Source organism: Hylobates moloch, unplaced genomic scaffold, assembly GCF_009828535.3.
Source record: "Hylobates moloch isolate HMO894 unplaced genomic scaffold, HMol_V3 SCAFFOLD_10, whole genome shotgun sequence".
Taxonomy (NCBI): Eukaryota; Metazoa; Chordata; class Mammalia; order Primates; family Hylobatidae; genus Hylobates; species Hylobates moloch.
Genome location: NW_026652285.1, coordinates 59,269,314 through 59,281,697, shown reverse-complemented (window position 1 = coordinate 59,281,697; position 12,384 = coordinate 59,269,314).

Below are 12,384 nucleotides of genomic sequence, written 5' to 3'. Positions count from 1 at the left end.
TTTGCATTTCTCTGAATGTGTTCTTCATTTCCAAAAGTTGTGATTGTTTTTTATTTATACTGTCTATGCACTGATGAATTTTTATTTCATATTCTGTATCATGTTTTTTATTTCATTAAGTTAGACTTCACCTTTTTCTGGTGCATCCTTGATTAGCTTAATACTTGACCTTCTGAATTCTTTTTCTGGCAATTCAGAGATTTCATCTTGGTTTGAATCCATTGCTGGTGAGCTGGTATAACCTTTGGGGTGTTAAAGAACCTTGTTTTGTCATATTACCAGAATTGCTTTCTGGTTCCTTCTCATTCGGGTAGACTATGTTGGAGGGAAGATCTTGGACTCAAGGGCTGCTGTTTAGATTCTTTTGTTCCACAGGATGCTCCCTTGATGTGGTGTTTTCCCCCTTCCCCGAGGAATGGGGCTTCCTGAAAGCCAAACTGTAGTGATTGTTTTTGCTCTTCTTGGTCTAGCCACCCAGTGGAGCTACAGAGCTCCATGCTGGTACTCGGGAGTGTCTGCAAAGAGTCCTGTGATGTGATCTGTCTTCAGATCTTGCAGCCATGGAGACCGACCCCTGCTCCCGTGGAGATAGCAAGGAAGTAAAGTGGACCCTGTAGGGTCCTTGGCTGTGTTTTGTTTAGTGCGCTAATTCTATGTTGATTGGCCTCTAGCCAGGAGGTGGCCTTTTCAAGAGTGCATCAGCTGTGGTCCTATATATAGGGAGGATGTAAACTTGCCCTAGGGACACCTGCTTAAGTATTCAGGTTTCTCAGGTGGTGGGGAGGGCCATAGAGCTCCTAAGAGATTATGATCTTTGTCTTTGGCTACCAGGGCCAGCAGAGAAAGACCACCAGGTGGGGGCAGGGATAGTCGTGTCTGAAGGCAGCCTCTTCTTGGGCAGGGCTTGCTGCAGCTGCTGTGGGGAATGGGAGTGTGGTTCCCAGTCCAGTTGAGTTATATTCCTGGGGGGATTATGGCTGCCTCTGCTGAGTAATACAGGTCACCTGTATTACTTTACCAGAGGAAAAGCTGGCAGTCACAGGCCTCACCCTGCCCCTGTGCAGCCCACAGTCCTAGATGCTGGTCTCACTCCCACTGTGCCCTCCCAACAGCACCGAGTCTATTTCCAGGCAGCCAGTGATCAGGGCCGAGAACTTGCCCCAGGCCACAAGCCTCCATGTTGAGAAAGCAAGCCAACTCACAGGTTTTCGGCATCTCAGGGAGCCTGCAGCAGTGATCCAGTTCCTTCAAAGGGTCTGTGGATGCCCTCGGCTTTCCCAGTATGTTCCTGCGGTAGGTCTTGGAGCAAAAGTTTACGATGTGAGTATCCACACGCTGCTCTGTCTGACGGAGCTGGAGCTGCAAGCTAGTCCTGCCTCCTCTCCGCCATTATCCAGTATACCTCTCTCTGTTCTTGTCTCTCTGTCTCTGTCTGTCTCTCTCTTTCTGTCTCTGTATCTCTGTCTCTCTGTCTCTGTCTGTCTCTCTCTCTTTTTTTCTCTCTCTCTCACACACACTAGGATTTGCCCTCTGTCTTCCTGGTGCAGCCTCCCCACCACTCCCTTAGGAGAATGAAATGCTTTTCATAAAGAAACTGAGAATGCCTGAAGCCCCTTGGAATGCCTTGACTTCAGGCTCCCTGCTCTCCGGACAGCAGTCCTCACACTATTATTCACAGCAATCTGAGGAGACAGAACTGGAAGGTCATTTATAGACACGTATCTGATTTTCAAAGTGTACTCTCAGGGCTTCCTGGGGAACCCACGAACACCAAGTGTTCAGTAGGACCGGAGACACTAATAAACAGGGGCCCTTTATGTGTGAATCACTGGGGAGGGCAGCCAGCTGCCTATTGAATACAAAGATGCTTCGCAGCATTCCAAGTCATCTTCTTCCTCATGGTCACGATTACCCAGGGCCTTTCTCCTCAGTTCAATTTTGCAACTTTCAGGTTGAACAAAAAGCAACAGAACTCATATAAGGAACTCCTTTGAGGATTATGCAGAGAAGAACTAAAAACTACAGTGTCAACTTGGAAGAGAGCAAGGAAGGCATCCAGTTGCCTTTCTTTCATACCTGAAATTCAATAATTGACATCTTAGGGAAATTATAATGGTGCTAATCTGAGCCAAGCCTATTATAAAATGAAATTTTTCCATCCCACTGCTTGGCCAGCTTCTATTTATCCTTCAAAACCCTGCTTGGGCATTACCAACCAAGGTAGTTCAGTGGATTGCTCCTGTTCTCCATTTCTCCCTTCATGCTAAGACTATGCATCCCCTCTCTGCCTGGTGACTGTGTCACCTTCCACTAGAGTGGGTAGAATGTATTTCTCCACTCCATGGAGGTTGAGCTTGGCCATGTTCAGTTGCTCTAGCTGATGACATGTGGGCAGACATGGTATCATGACAATTTCAAGCTAAGCCTTTAGAGACATTGCACATGTCCACTTGTCCTCTTGCATTCCTGCCATTTGCCATGAGAACATATCTTGGAGTAGCCACTGGTTCAAAGTGGATGAGAACCCCATGGAGCAAATCTGATCCCCTTCCTACCAATGACTTTCAGATCATGGGTGAAAAAAATTGTTATTGCAAGCACCAAGTTTTGGGATGGTTTGTTATGCAACATGGTTGCCTCTAGTGAACCATTCCCAGCCCCTTCTCCCCATACTCATCCATACACGTTACCACTTGCTCTCAACCACCTTTGCACCTCCCACACATGGGCAGGTGCACACGCTTTTCAGCTGTATTGTGGCAGTACTGCACATGTCTATCTCAACCAGCCAAGCACCTCTTCTCAGTGATAGCCCAATGTGGGCAGCAGAAACTTAAATGTTTATTGAACCCAAATGAATAAAAAAAAACTCCTTAAATTTTGCATTAAATCTCATCATTCTTTTGTTTTAAGTCATATGTTTCTGATTCCTAAAAAATATTTCAGCCCTTCATGAGTAGGCTGTGTTATTGGAAAGGGGCTGCTTTTCTTTCTAAATGTTTAGGTCTTTATTCTGAGCACCTCCCAACAGACCTTGAGTTTATGTTTTTCCTAATCAGCATCAGATATTAGAATATTTTCATTACTCCATAATTCCACTTTTTTCACAACGCAGCATTGAGGAACTATTATAATACAAGAAAGCTAGATTTTTCACTGCCTATGTTGGGTTCTTATTAAGAATATAACTTGCCCTTTGCCAAACACAATGTGTACGTTTCCACTAGGCTTTTCATTTCTATATATGTGGCTAAAATGAGACAGAGAGTGCCTTGATATCATCAATAACCTTTCTCACTGTCCAAATTATGATTCTTCCCAAGACAGACTCATTCTCTTCTTTCCACATCTCCATCTATGTTCCTTCTCTTCTGTAACCAGAAATCTAGTCCTCTTTTGCCTCCTCTCTTGAGCACTGAACTATATCCTCCCTAAGGTCTCTCTGCCCTTTCCTCGCTCTCCTGGTGGCCCCCACCAACACCACAGTGCCCCCTTGCAGCCGCCTCTGCCAGTGAACCCCAGACTTCCAGCTGGCTCCAGGAAGGGCAAGCCCTGTGAGCTGCTGTTGCTTCTGAAGTTTGATTATTTGGGGCAGAAAATGAGATATGAAAAGGGTGAGAGAACTGCTGTGAACAGGCAATATACAGCTGTGACAAATGTAGGAAAGGAGAGTTATACAGTGCCACTGTTACCAAAAAGAGGTCCTGATCCAGACCCCAAGAGAGGAATCTTGGACCTTGCAGAAGAAATAATTCAGGGCAAGTCCACAAAGTAAAGTGAAAGCAAGTTTATTAAGAAAGTAAAGGAATAAAAGAACGGCTACTCCATAGGCAGATTAGCAGCATGGGCTGCTTGACTGAGTATAATTTATGTTAGTTACTCCTTGATTACATGCCAAACAAGGAGTGGATTATTCATTTTCCGGCAAAGGGATGGGCAATTCCTGGAACTGAGGGTTCCTTCCGCTTTTAGATTATATAGGGTAACTTCCTGATGTTGCCATGGCATTTTAAACTATCATGGAGCTGGTGGGAGTGTATTTTGGCATGCTAATGTATTATGATTAGCATATAATGAGCAGTGAGGACAACTAGAGGTCACTTTCACCACCATCTTGGCTTTGGCGGGTTTTGGCCAGCTTCTTTACTGCATCCTTTTATCAGCAAGGTCTTTGTGACCTGTACCTTGTGCTGACCTTGTATGTCATCCTAAGACTAAGAATGCCTAACCTCCTGGGAATGCAGCCCAGTAGGTATCAGCTTTATTTTACCTAGCTCCTATTCAAGATGGAATTTCTCTGGTCCAAATGCCTCTGACACCACCAGAGGCTAGCCAGAGACATGAGGAAGCTCTTCCCTGAGGAAGTTATATGTAACCTGAGAGATGAAGAATACGTGGCAGTTTCCCAGACAAAGAAGGAAGGACACAGCATTGGCCAAGGTCATGTGATATGAGTCAGAAAAGCCAAACCAAATGGGAGGCATGACATTGTGTTTGCATTTCAGGGGGAAAAAAATCTGCCAAAGTTCACTTTTGAAAAAAAGGTATTAGAAAAATATTTAAATAACATATTAAACTTATGCCATTATATTGATGTTACCACAGATAACCCCATGACATAGGTATATACTTACATTATTTTAAAATATTCAATTTAGAGAAAATATTAGTACACATGATATCAATACATAGCAAAAAGAAAACTCATGACTGTACCTAAATAACTGACATTTAGGAAACATAATTTTACTCTAGCCATTAAAATATAAAATTTCCATGGCATTTTAACATAAAGATTTTATTTTGGAATAACTAGATTTTACAGAAGAATTGCAAAGAAAGTACAGGGTACTCCTGCATACATCTCATCCTAACATTTTATTTCATTTCCTCCAATTTTATTATCTACATCACCGTGGTACATTTGTCAAAACTAAGAAACTAACATTGATACATTACTGTGACATAAACTCCAAATTCATTCACATTTTATCAATTTTTCCATTAATGTTCCTTTTCTGTTCCAGAATTCCACCCAGGGCACCACACTCCCTTTACTCATCACATCTCCTTAGTCTCCTCTGGCCTAAGTTTCTCAGTCTTTCCTTGTTTCCCATGACCTTGACCCTTTTGAGGAGTCCTAACCAGGTATCCTATAAAACATACCCCAATCTGGGTCGTCTGATGTTTTCTCATTATTAGACTGGTGTCAGGGTTTTTGAAAAGAAATTACATTTTTTTCTTTTTTCTTTTTTTTTGTGATGCAGTCTTGATCTCTCACCCAGACTGGAGTGCAATGGCGCGATCTGGGCTCACTGCAGCCTCTGCCTCCTGGGTTCAAGTGATTCTCCTGCCTCAGCCTCCTGAGTAGCTGGGATTACAGGCATGTGCCACCATGCCTGGCTAATTTTTGTATTTTTAGTAGAGACGGGGTTTTACCATGTTGGCCAGGCTGGTCTCAAACTCCTGACCTCAGGCGATCAGCCCACCTCAGCCTCCCAAAGTGCTGGGATTACAGTCATTAGCCACCGTGCCCAACCAGAAATCACTTTTTAACATGTTCTTTTGCAGTAGAAAGAGAACAGTGTATAAACTCCCAGGCCTAACTGCTTTTGGGGGTTTTCACTTCTTTTCTGTGAAGCTCCCCCTATACATATGAAATACACCTTTGTCCTGTTAATCTGTCTTTTGTCAGTTTAATGTTCAGGCCCCAGTTACTAAACCTAAGAGAGCAGAGGAAAACCATTCACTGCTGAATCGATTATAACAACTGATAGATTTTTGGTGACTACCATTAATTTTCATAGTATTGTTTCATAAATTTTCTAAACAATAATTCACAAACATTTGAAATAAACTAAATCATATGAGAAGTTATAAAGTGTGTGATAAAAAAAAGTAAAACAAGTTCATTGGTAGCAGGACCGGTTTGAGGAGTCCTAGCCAGGTATCCTATAAAACATCCCCAAACTGAGTTGTCTTATGTTTTCTCATTATTAGACAGGTGTCAGGGGTTTTGGAAAAAAATTACTTTTCTTTTCTTTTCTTTTTTCTTTTTTTGAGATGAAGTTTCACTTTTATTGCCCAGGCTGGAGAGCAATAGTGTGATACCGGCTCACTGCAACCTCTGCCTCCCAGGTTCAAGTGATTCTCCTGCCTCAGCCCCCTGAGTAGCTGGGATTATAGGCACCCACCACCATGCCCAGCTAATTTTTTGTGTATTTGGTAGAGACGGGGTTTCATCATCTTGACCAGGCTGGTCTTGAACTTCTGACCTCAGGTGATCCACCCACCTTGGCCTCCGAAACTGCTGAGATTACAGGCATGAGCCACTATGCCGTGGCTGTGCAATGCACATCCCTTGGGAGACACCTCTGTGAGGAGTAACTCAAAGGGGTGGGAAAAGGGCTAGAAAAAGTATTAGTAAACTTTTTCTCTTGTTGATCTTTTGTGGGTCTAATTTGCAGGGCCTCAGGCAGAGGAAAAGGTTTCCTCCCCTACAATCTCAAACTTCAGCATGCATCAGGCTCACCCAGAGGGCTTGTTAACACACAGATTGCTGGCCACCCCCAGAGTTTCTGATCCAGTAGGTCTGGGCCAAGGTCTGAGAATTTGCATTTCTACCATGTTTCTGGTGATGCTGATGCTGCTGATCTGATCCAGGGACCACATGTATACAAGAAAGGACACTACTAGGATGAAGTTACCTCCTAATTAACTCTGGGACCCAGGTCAGTTTATAACTCTCTGGAGTCCTCCTGTTTCTCCACTCATAAAATCCTGTGGTCTTTTCAGTCTCCCAATGTTTGGCACTGCTGGACAACATGCAGAGAAGAAAGCTACAGACCATGTACCCAGAGGCAAGGACCAGCCTTTGTGCTTGCTGGGTTCCTGTGAAAGGAGGACCGGAGGCAGGTGGTTTATTTGGAGGCAAGCTCAGCAAGCAGCAGTACGGGAGCAGGGAAAGCAAGATGGGGAAGGAGAAAACGCCAACATCAGAGCACATTACTGTGGTCCCTTAAATCTCCTGGGACCTCTGAGAAGGTGAACGCCTTCCAAAATTGTCCACGGGAAAGATGGGCAGCCATGGCATTATCCACCAGCTAGACCCCATTGGTCCAGGGTTGTCCGGGGGCATTAGCCCTCCTGCACTTGTAGACCAAGACAGCTGCCACAGCACCAGATGAGAAAGACCAGGGGCAGCAGTTACGTGATTGAGTCATGACTGTGGTGAGGCAGATCTCCCATGGGACTGTCCAGCACAGCCACAGCAGAAATCAGAAGTGGACCTATGGGGCATGAAATAGGCAAGAGTGGTGTCTGCCACCTGGCTGTAAGTTCAGGTATGCATGAGGGCTGAGAAGGCCCAGATTTTTACAGGTGCTGTAGGCTCTCCTAGGCCCTTAAAAAAAAGCTTTCTCCAATTGCATATCCATATTCTTAGCAGCACTATTCACAACAGCCAAGAGGTGCAAGCAATCCAAGTGTCCATCCACAGAAGAAGGGATAAACAAAATGTGGTACAAACAATGAAATGTTATTCAGCTCTAGAAAGCAAGGTGGGCCAGGCACAGTGGCTCATGCCTGTAATCCCAGCACTTCAGGAGGCCAAGACAGGCAGATCACTTGAGGCCGGGGAGTTCAAGACCAGCCTAGCCAACATGGTGAAACCCTGTCTCTACTAAAAATACAAAAATTAGCCAGGTGTGGTGGCGTGCACCTGTAATCCAAGCTACTCTGGAGGCTGAGGCACAAGAATCGCTTGAACCCAGGAGGCAGAGGTTGCAGTGAGCCAAGATCGTGTCACTGCACTCCAGCTGACTCACAAAAAAAAAAAAGAAAATGGAGAGAATGAGAGACAGAGCTTTCTTATGCACAGAGCCTGGTGGAACCCACAGCCCCAGGCCACAGGCTTGTTCCTCCTTAGCCTCATGACTTTGTCTTATCCTCTCAAAGGAGGGGAGCGCCCTGCCTGTCTGCCTCGTGTTTCACAGGTAACTTTCACTCATGGTTGAACAGGAAGTGAGGCTACAGATCCCCTTTTCTCAAATTATATTATTTGAAGCCACCTACGATTCCTCTCTTTATAGTTCTTTATGCCAAATTTAACAAAGCACCAAAGTGAGGTCCCAGGACAGGCAGTATCAGCATCCTCTGACAACTCATTTGAGATGCAAATCAGAATCCTTGGAGTAGGGCCCAAAGATTTAACCCTTGATAAATTTATGTTTTAATAAGCCCTCCAGGTGATCCTGATGCACCCCTGTGGTTTGTGAAGGATGGCCCCAGATGTCAATTTTTAGGATACGCATTTTGTTAAAGTAGTAACCAATTGATTTTTCACCTTGCTATGGTTTCAATGTATCCCCCAAAGTTCAGATGTTGAAAACTTGATCCTCAATGTGCAATATTGGAAGGTGAGACCTTTAAGAGGTGTTTAAGTCATGAGTTCTCTCGCTCAAGAGTGGATTCATGCCATTATCATGAAAGTGGGTCTCTTATGAAAGGATGAGCTCAGCCTTCTCTTGCGTGCTCTCTCTCTCTCTTAACCTTTCTGTGCCCTTCCGTCTTCCACCATGGGATGTTGCAGCACAAAGGCCCTCACCAGATGCTGGCCCTTTGATCTTGGACTTCCAAACCTCTAGGACTGTGAGAAATAAATTTCTGCTCTTTATAAAATACCCAGGCTTTAGTATTCTGTTCAGCAGCACAGAACAAACTAAGACACACCCCCAATTTAAAAATACATTATCATGGATTGCCTATTATAATTACTGTAAAATGTTATCATCACTTATTCAGAATAGGATGAGTTTCTCTGCTTTTTTAGCAAACTACAAGCTAGCAAAACATCTCTCATAAACACTTGCAGGATGCCTCAGCAGACAAGAAATCATTTCACAACATAATCCAAATCCAGAGACATCTCAGATAATTTTTCAAACTCTCCTTGCTGGGAGTTTGTTTCTTTATATTGTCTTCACTTACTCTGTCCCTCTCTCCTAGTGACCAGAAATAGAAAGCAGACAGTGCAAGGGTCACAAAGTCCTGTCACACTTCTATCTTTGCAAATAGTCCTGTGGACTAAAGGCCAAGAAAGGTGAAGACATTTACATCCTATGATTTAGTAATTCCCCTCTAAAACCCTGTCCCATTTAGAAACAAAGGATTTATACATGTTAATAATAACAAAAATGAAAAACAATCTGAATAGCCAATGTTCGGGGAATAGCTACATAAATCATGTATATGCAATCACACAGTGGAATATTATTAAGTCATAAAATGATGTTTACAAAGAGTTGCAGTGAAGTGATGAAATGCTTATGATATAGAGTTAAACCAGAAAGCAGAATATGAAATTGTGTATACAGTATGATTTCAACCATGTAAACAAAAAGGACAAAAGTATTCTAAGGAAATAGTAAAAATGTCAAAATGTTAACAATGGTCATTATTAATTATTATTATTAGTTTTTGGTGAAGAGATCGTGAGGATTTTCTTGTGCTTATTTAAGCTTTGTACTTTCTCTGAAGGAATAGATTTAAGTTTCACTCCCTCGAGGAAAATTGACACAAGAATCATTTCTCTTCTTATCTATTGGTTCAAGAAATATTCTGGGTTCCACCTCCAAAAACAGTTTTGTGACTCCTCAGTCACCAGCTAAACTTATGTGACAGACACTGGTCGTATTGTGTGGCTGCCCTGTATCTGCCTCTGTGAACCTTCTTCCTCCAGTGGATGAATATCCCCCGTCGACCCCATCCCCAGGGAAGAGCCAGGTGCTGACTTGTAGGATCCAGGCTCCTACAGCCAAGAGCAGCCCATCCAGGAAAGAGTGATGTGGGGAAGACAGCAGACGCACTCAGCCCCAAGTGATCAGGACTTGGTCAATAACTGCTAGCTTCCCAAAATTTTGATTTTATTTCTTTTTTATTTTTATTGGCTTATTTATTTATTTATTTATTTATTTATTTTGAGATGGAGTTTTGTTCTTGTTGCCCAGGCTGGAGTGCAAAGGCGCGATCTTGGCTCACTGCAACCTCCAGCTACGGAGTTCAAGTGAGTCTCCTGCCTCAGCCTCCCAAGTGGCTGGGACTACAGGCACACGCCACCATGCCCGGCTAATTTTGTATTTTTAGTACAGATGAGGTTTCACCATGTTGTCCAGGCTGGTCTCAAACTCCTGACCTCAGATGATCCACACACCTCGGCCTCCCAAAGTGCTGGGATTCCAGGCATGAGCCACCATGCCCAGCCTTATTTGTTTGTTGGTTGGTTGGTTTTTTAAGACAGAGTCTCATTTTCTTGCTCAGGCTGGTCTCCAATTCCTGGGCTCCAGCCATCCTCCCACAGCCTCCCTCATAGCTGGGATTATAGATGCGTACCACCCCACTGGGCTACTCCCAAATATTTGCCTCTACTTCCAACTCAGGACCAACCTGAGAAAGCCCTATATGCTCCTCTAACCAATCTAATAGGCAGCCCCATCTCTAATTCACCCACCATGCCAACAGCCTCCAATCAGGGATCCCGGAAGCTTATCGGCACACAGCTTCCCCACTCCCCTGACTGCCCTTGAGCCTCTGCCAAGTGCAAGTGATGAGGCTGACTCTCATACTATGCTCTGAGTCGACAGCCTCTGGCTACTCTCACTGAGGGAGCTTCAGTTACTTCCACTGGGGAAGGCGGTGGGGGGCGGGGGATGTGGGGGGACAGCAGTGCCCAGTGACAGCTCTGTGGGGTGGGTGCCTGGCCCTGCATCAGTGGAGTGCTCCCTGGGATATCCTATGATGTGGCTGATGCTCCAGCCCTCCCAGAAGCTTTGTGAGCCCCCTAATATTCTATAATAATTCCCTTTCTACTTTGTTCAGCTAGCGGTCACCCTTGGGCTCACTGCCAAGAACACTGGTAAAATGTAACATCCAACACTGTCTACCTTTTGGGACAGACATCTCCCCTAAGGTCTGGGTATTGCAATGGCAGCAGAAAATATGTGTGCAGTTGAGGCTGCCGGCCAGCTGTGCCCTCTGCATCCACCTCACCAGGGAGTGCAGCCTGAATACCAACTAGCCCCATCTGTCTGATTCATGGCTTTCTTTAAGGCAGGCTGGAAGTGTCAAGGATTTTATGCCCCTGGAAGCAGCCCTCAACCACTGGCTGACCAGAATTGGTGAAAAAACATTCCAGCTTGCTCCCCATTCTCCTCACTGATAAGTTAATTAGGTTCATGCCAGCTAGGTGTACTAACTCAGACCAAAGCAGGTTTCACAATGACTCAATAAAACATTTACACTAGGTGTGCTCAGATCAAAGCAGAAGGTGTTACAATGACTCAGTTATGCATATGTGCTCCAATTCATGGTTTATTGTGAGGGCTTCACACACCATCAATCATGCAATTAATATTCAATGCACAGGCAGTAATAAAAGGAGGATAAGGAGCCACAGTGATAGCTCTGGAGACCAAGGCACCCACCGATGAGTTGCATGGGTCCGGATGCCCTTCCAACACTGGGGGGATCTCTGCTTCTCTCCGGCACAGCCTCGCCAAAGTTGGAAGAAGGCCTCAGAGTTCTCAAGGGCAGGGCCTCTGAAGGCATCTTGGAGAAGGCTAGATTTTTGCTGTCCTTATGATCCACAGTAGATGGGTCTATTCTCATTATCTCAGCCATCTTCCACTTTCCATAGGTTGGTTTCAGGCCGGGGGTGACACCCGGCAGCAGCAGGTGCAATATTATGACCTCAGGCCATCCCATATGTTTACTGCGTTGAAAGGGAAATGACTTCGCTGTGGGCTCAATGCCACTTGACATGAATGACTCCATTTGGAGATATTAGTGTCACAAATCATGACATCACTCACATGGGCTACTCTGAGGTTTCCATTCTGCACTCTCTCCGAGGCTTTCCCAAGGGGACCAGGCAGAGGTACCTTTTATTGGCTCCCTTCCCTGAGTCACATTCCCACTCCACAGTAGGGATATCTGAGATCACCCCCCATCGAAAGGCTCGAACTTGGATCCTCTCCTCAGGGTTGGCTTCTGGGGATGCCCAAATCTTCACAGACCTGGAAATTTTCTAACTACTTTATCTGGTGTCAGTTCTTATCTTTCCTAGGTATTCCCCCTGTTTTAAGTACTGGTGATGGTTCAGTAAGCATTATTAACTAATCAATGCACTTAAATTATGCCCAATTTTCCCACCAAATGAGTTATTTTTTGCAGCTAGTGTTATTTCTCAACTCCTGAACTTAACCCTTTCTTTCTCTCACCACCAGAATAAGGAATAGTACAAACAGTACTCTTTAGGCCAGGAGTCACAAACTCAGATACCTTCCAGGATCCAGCAGATAATATTTGTGTGTATAGGGGCATGTGTAA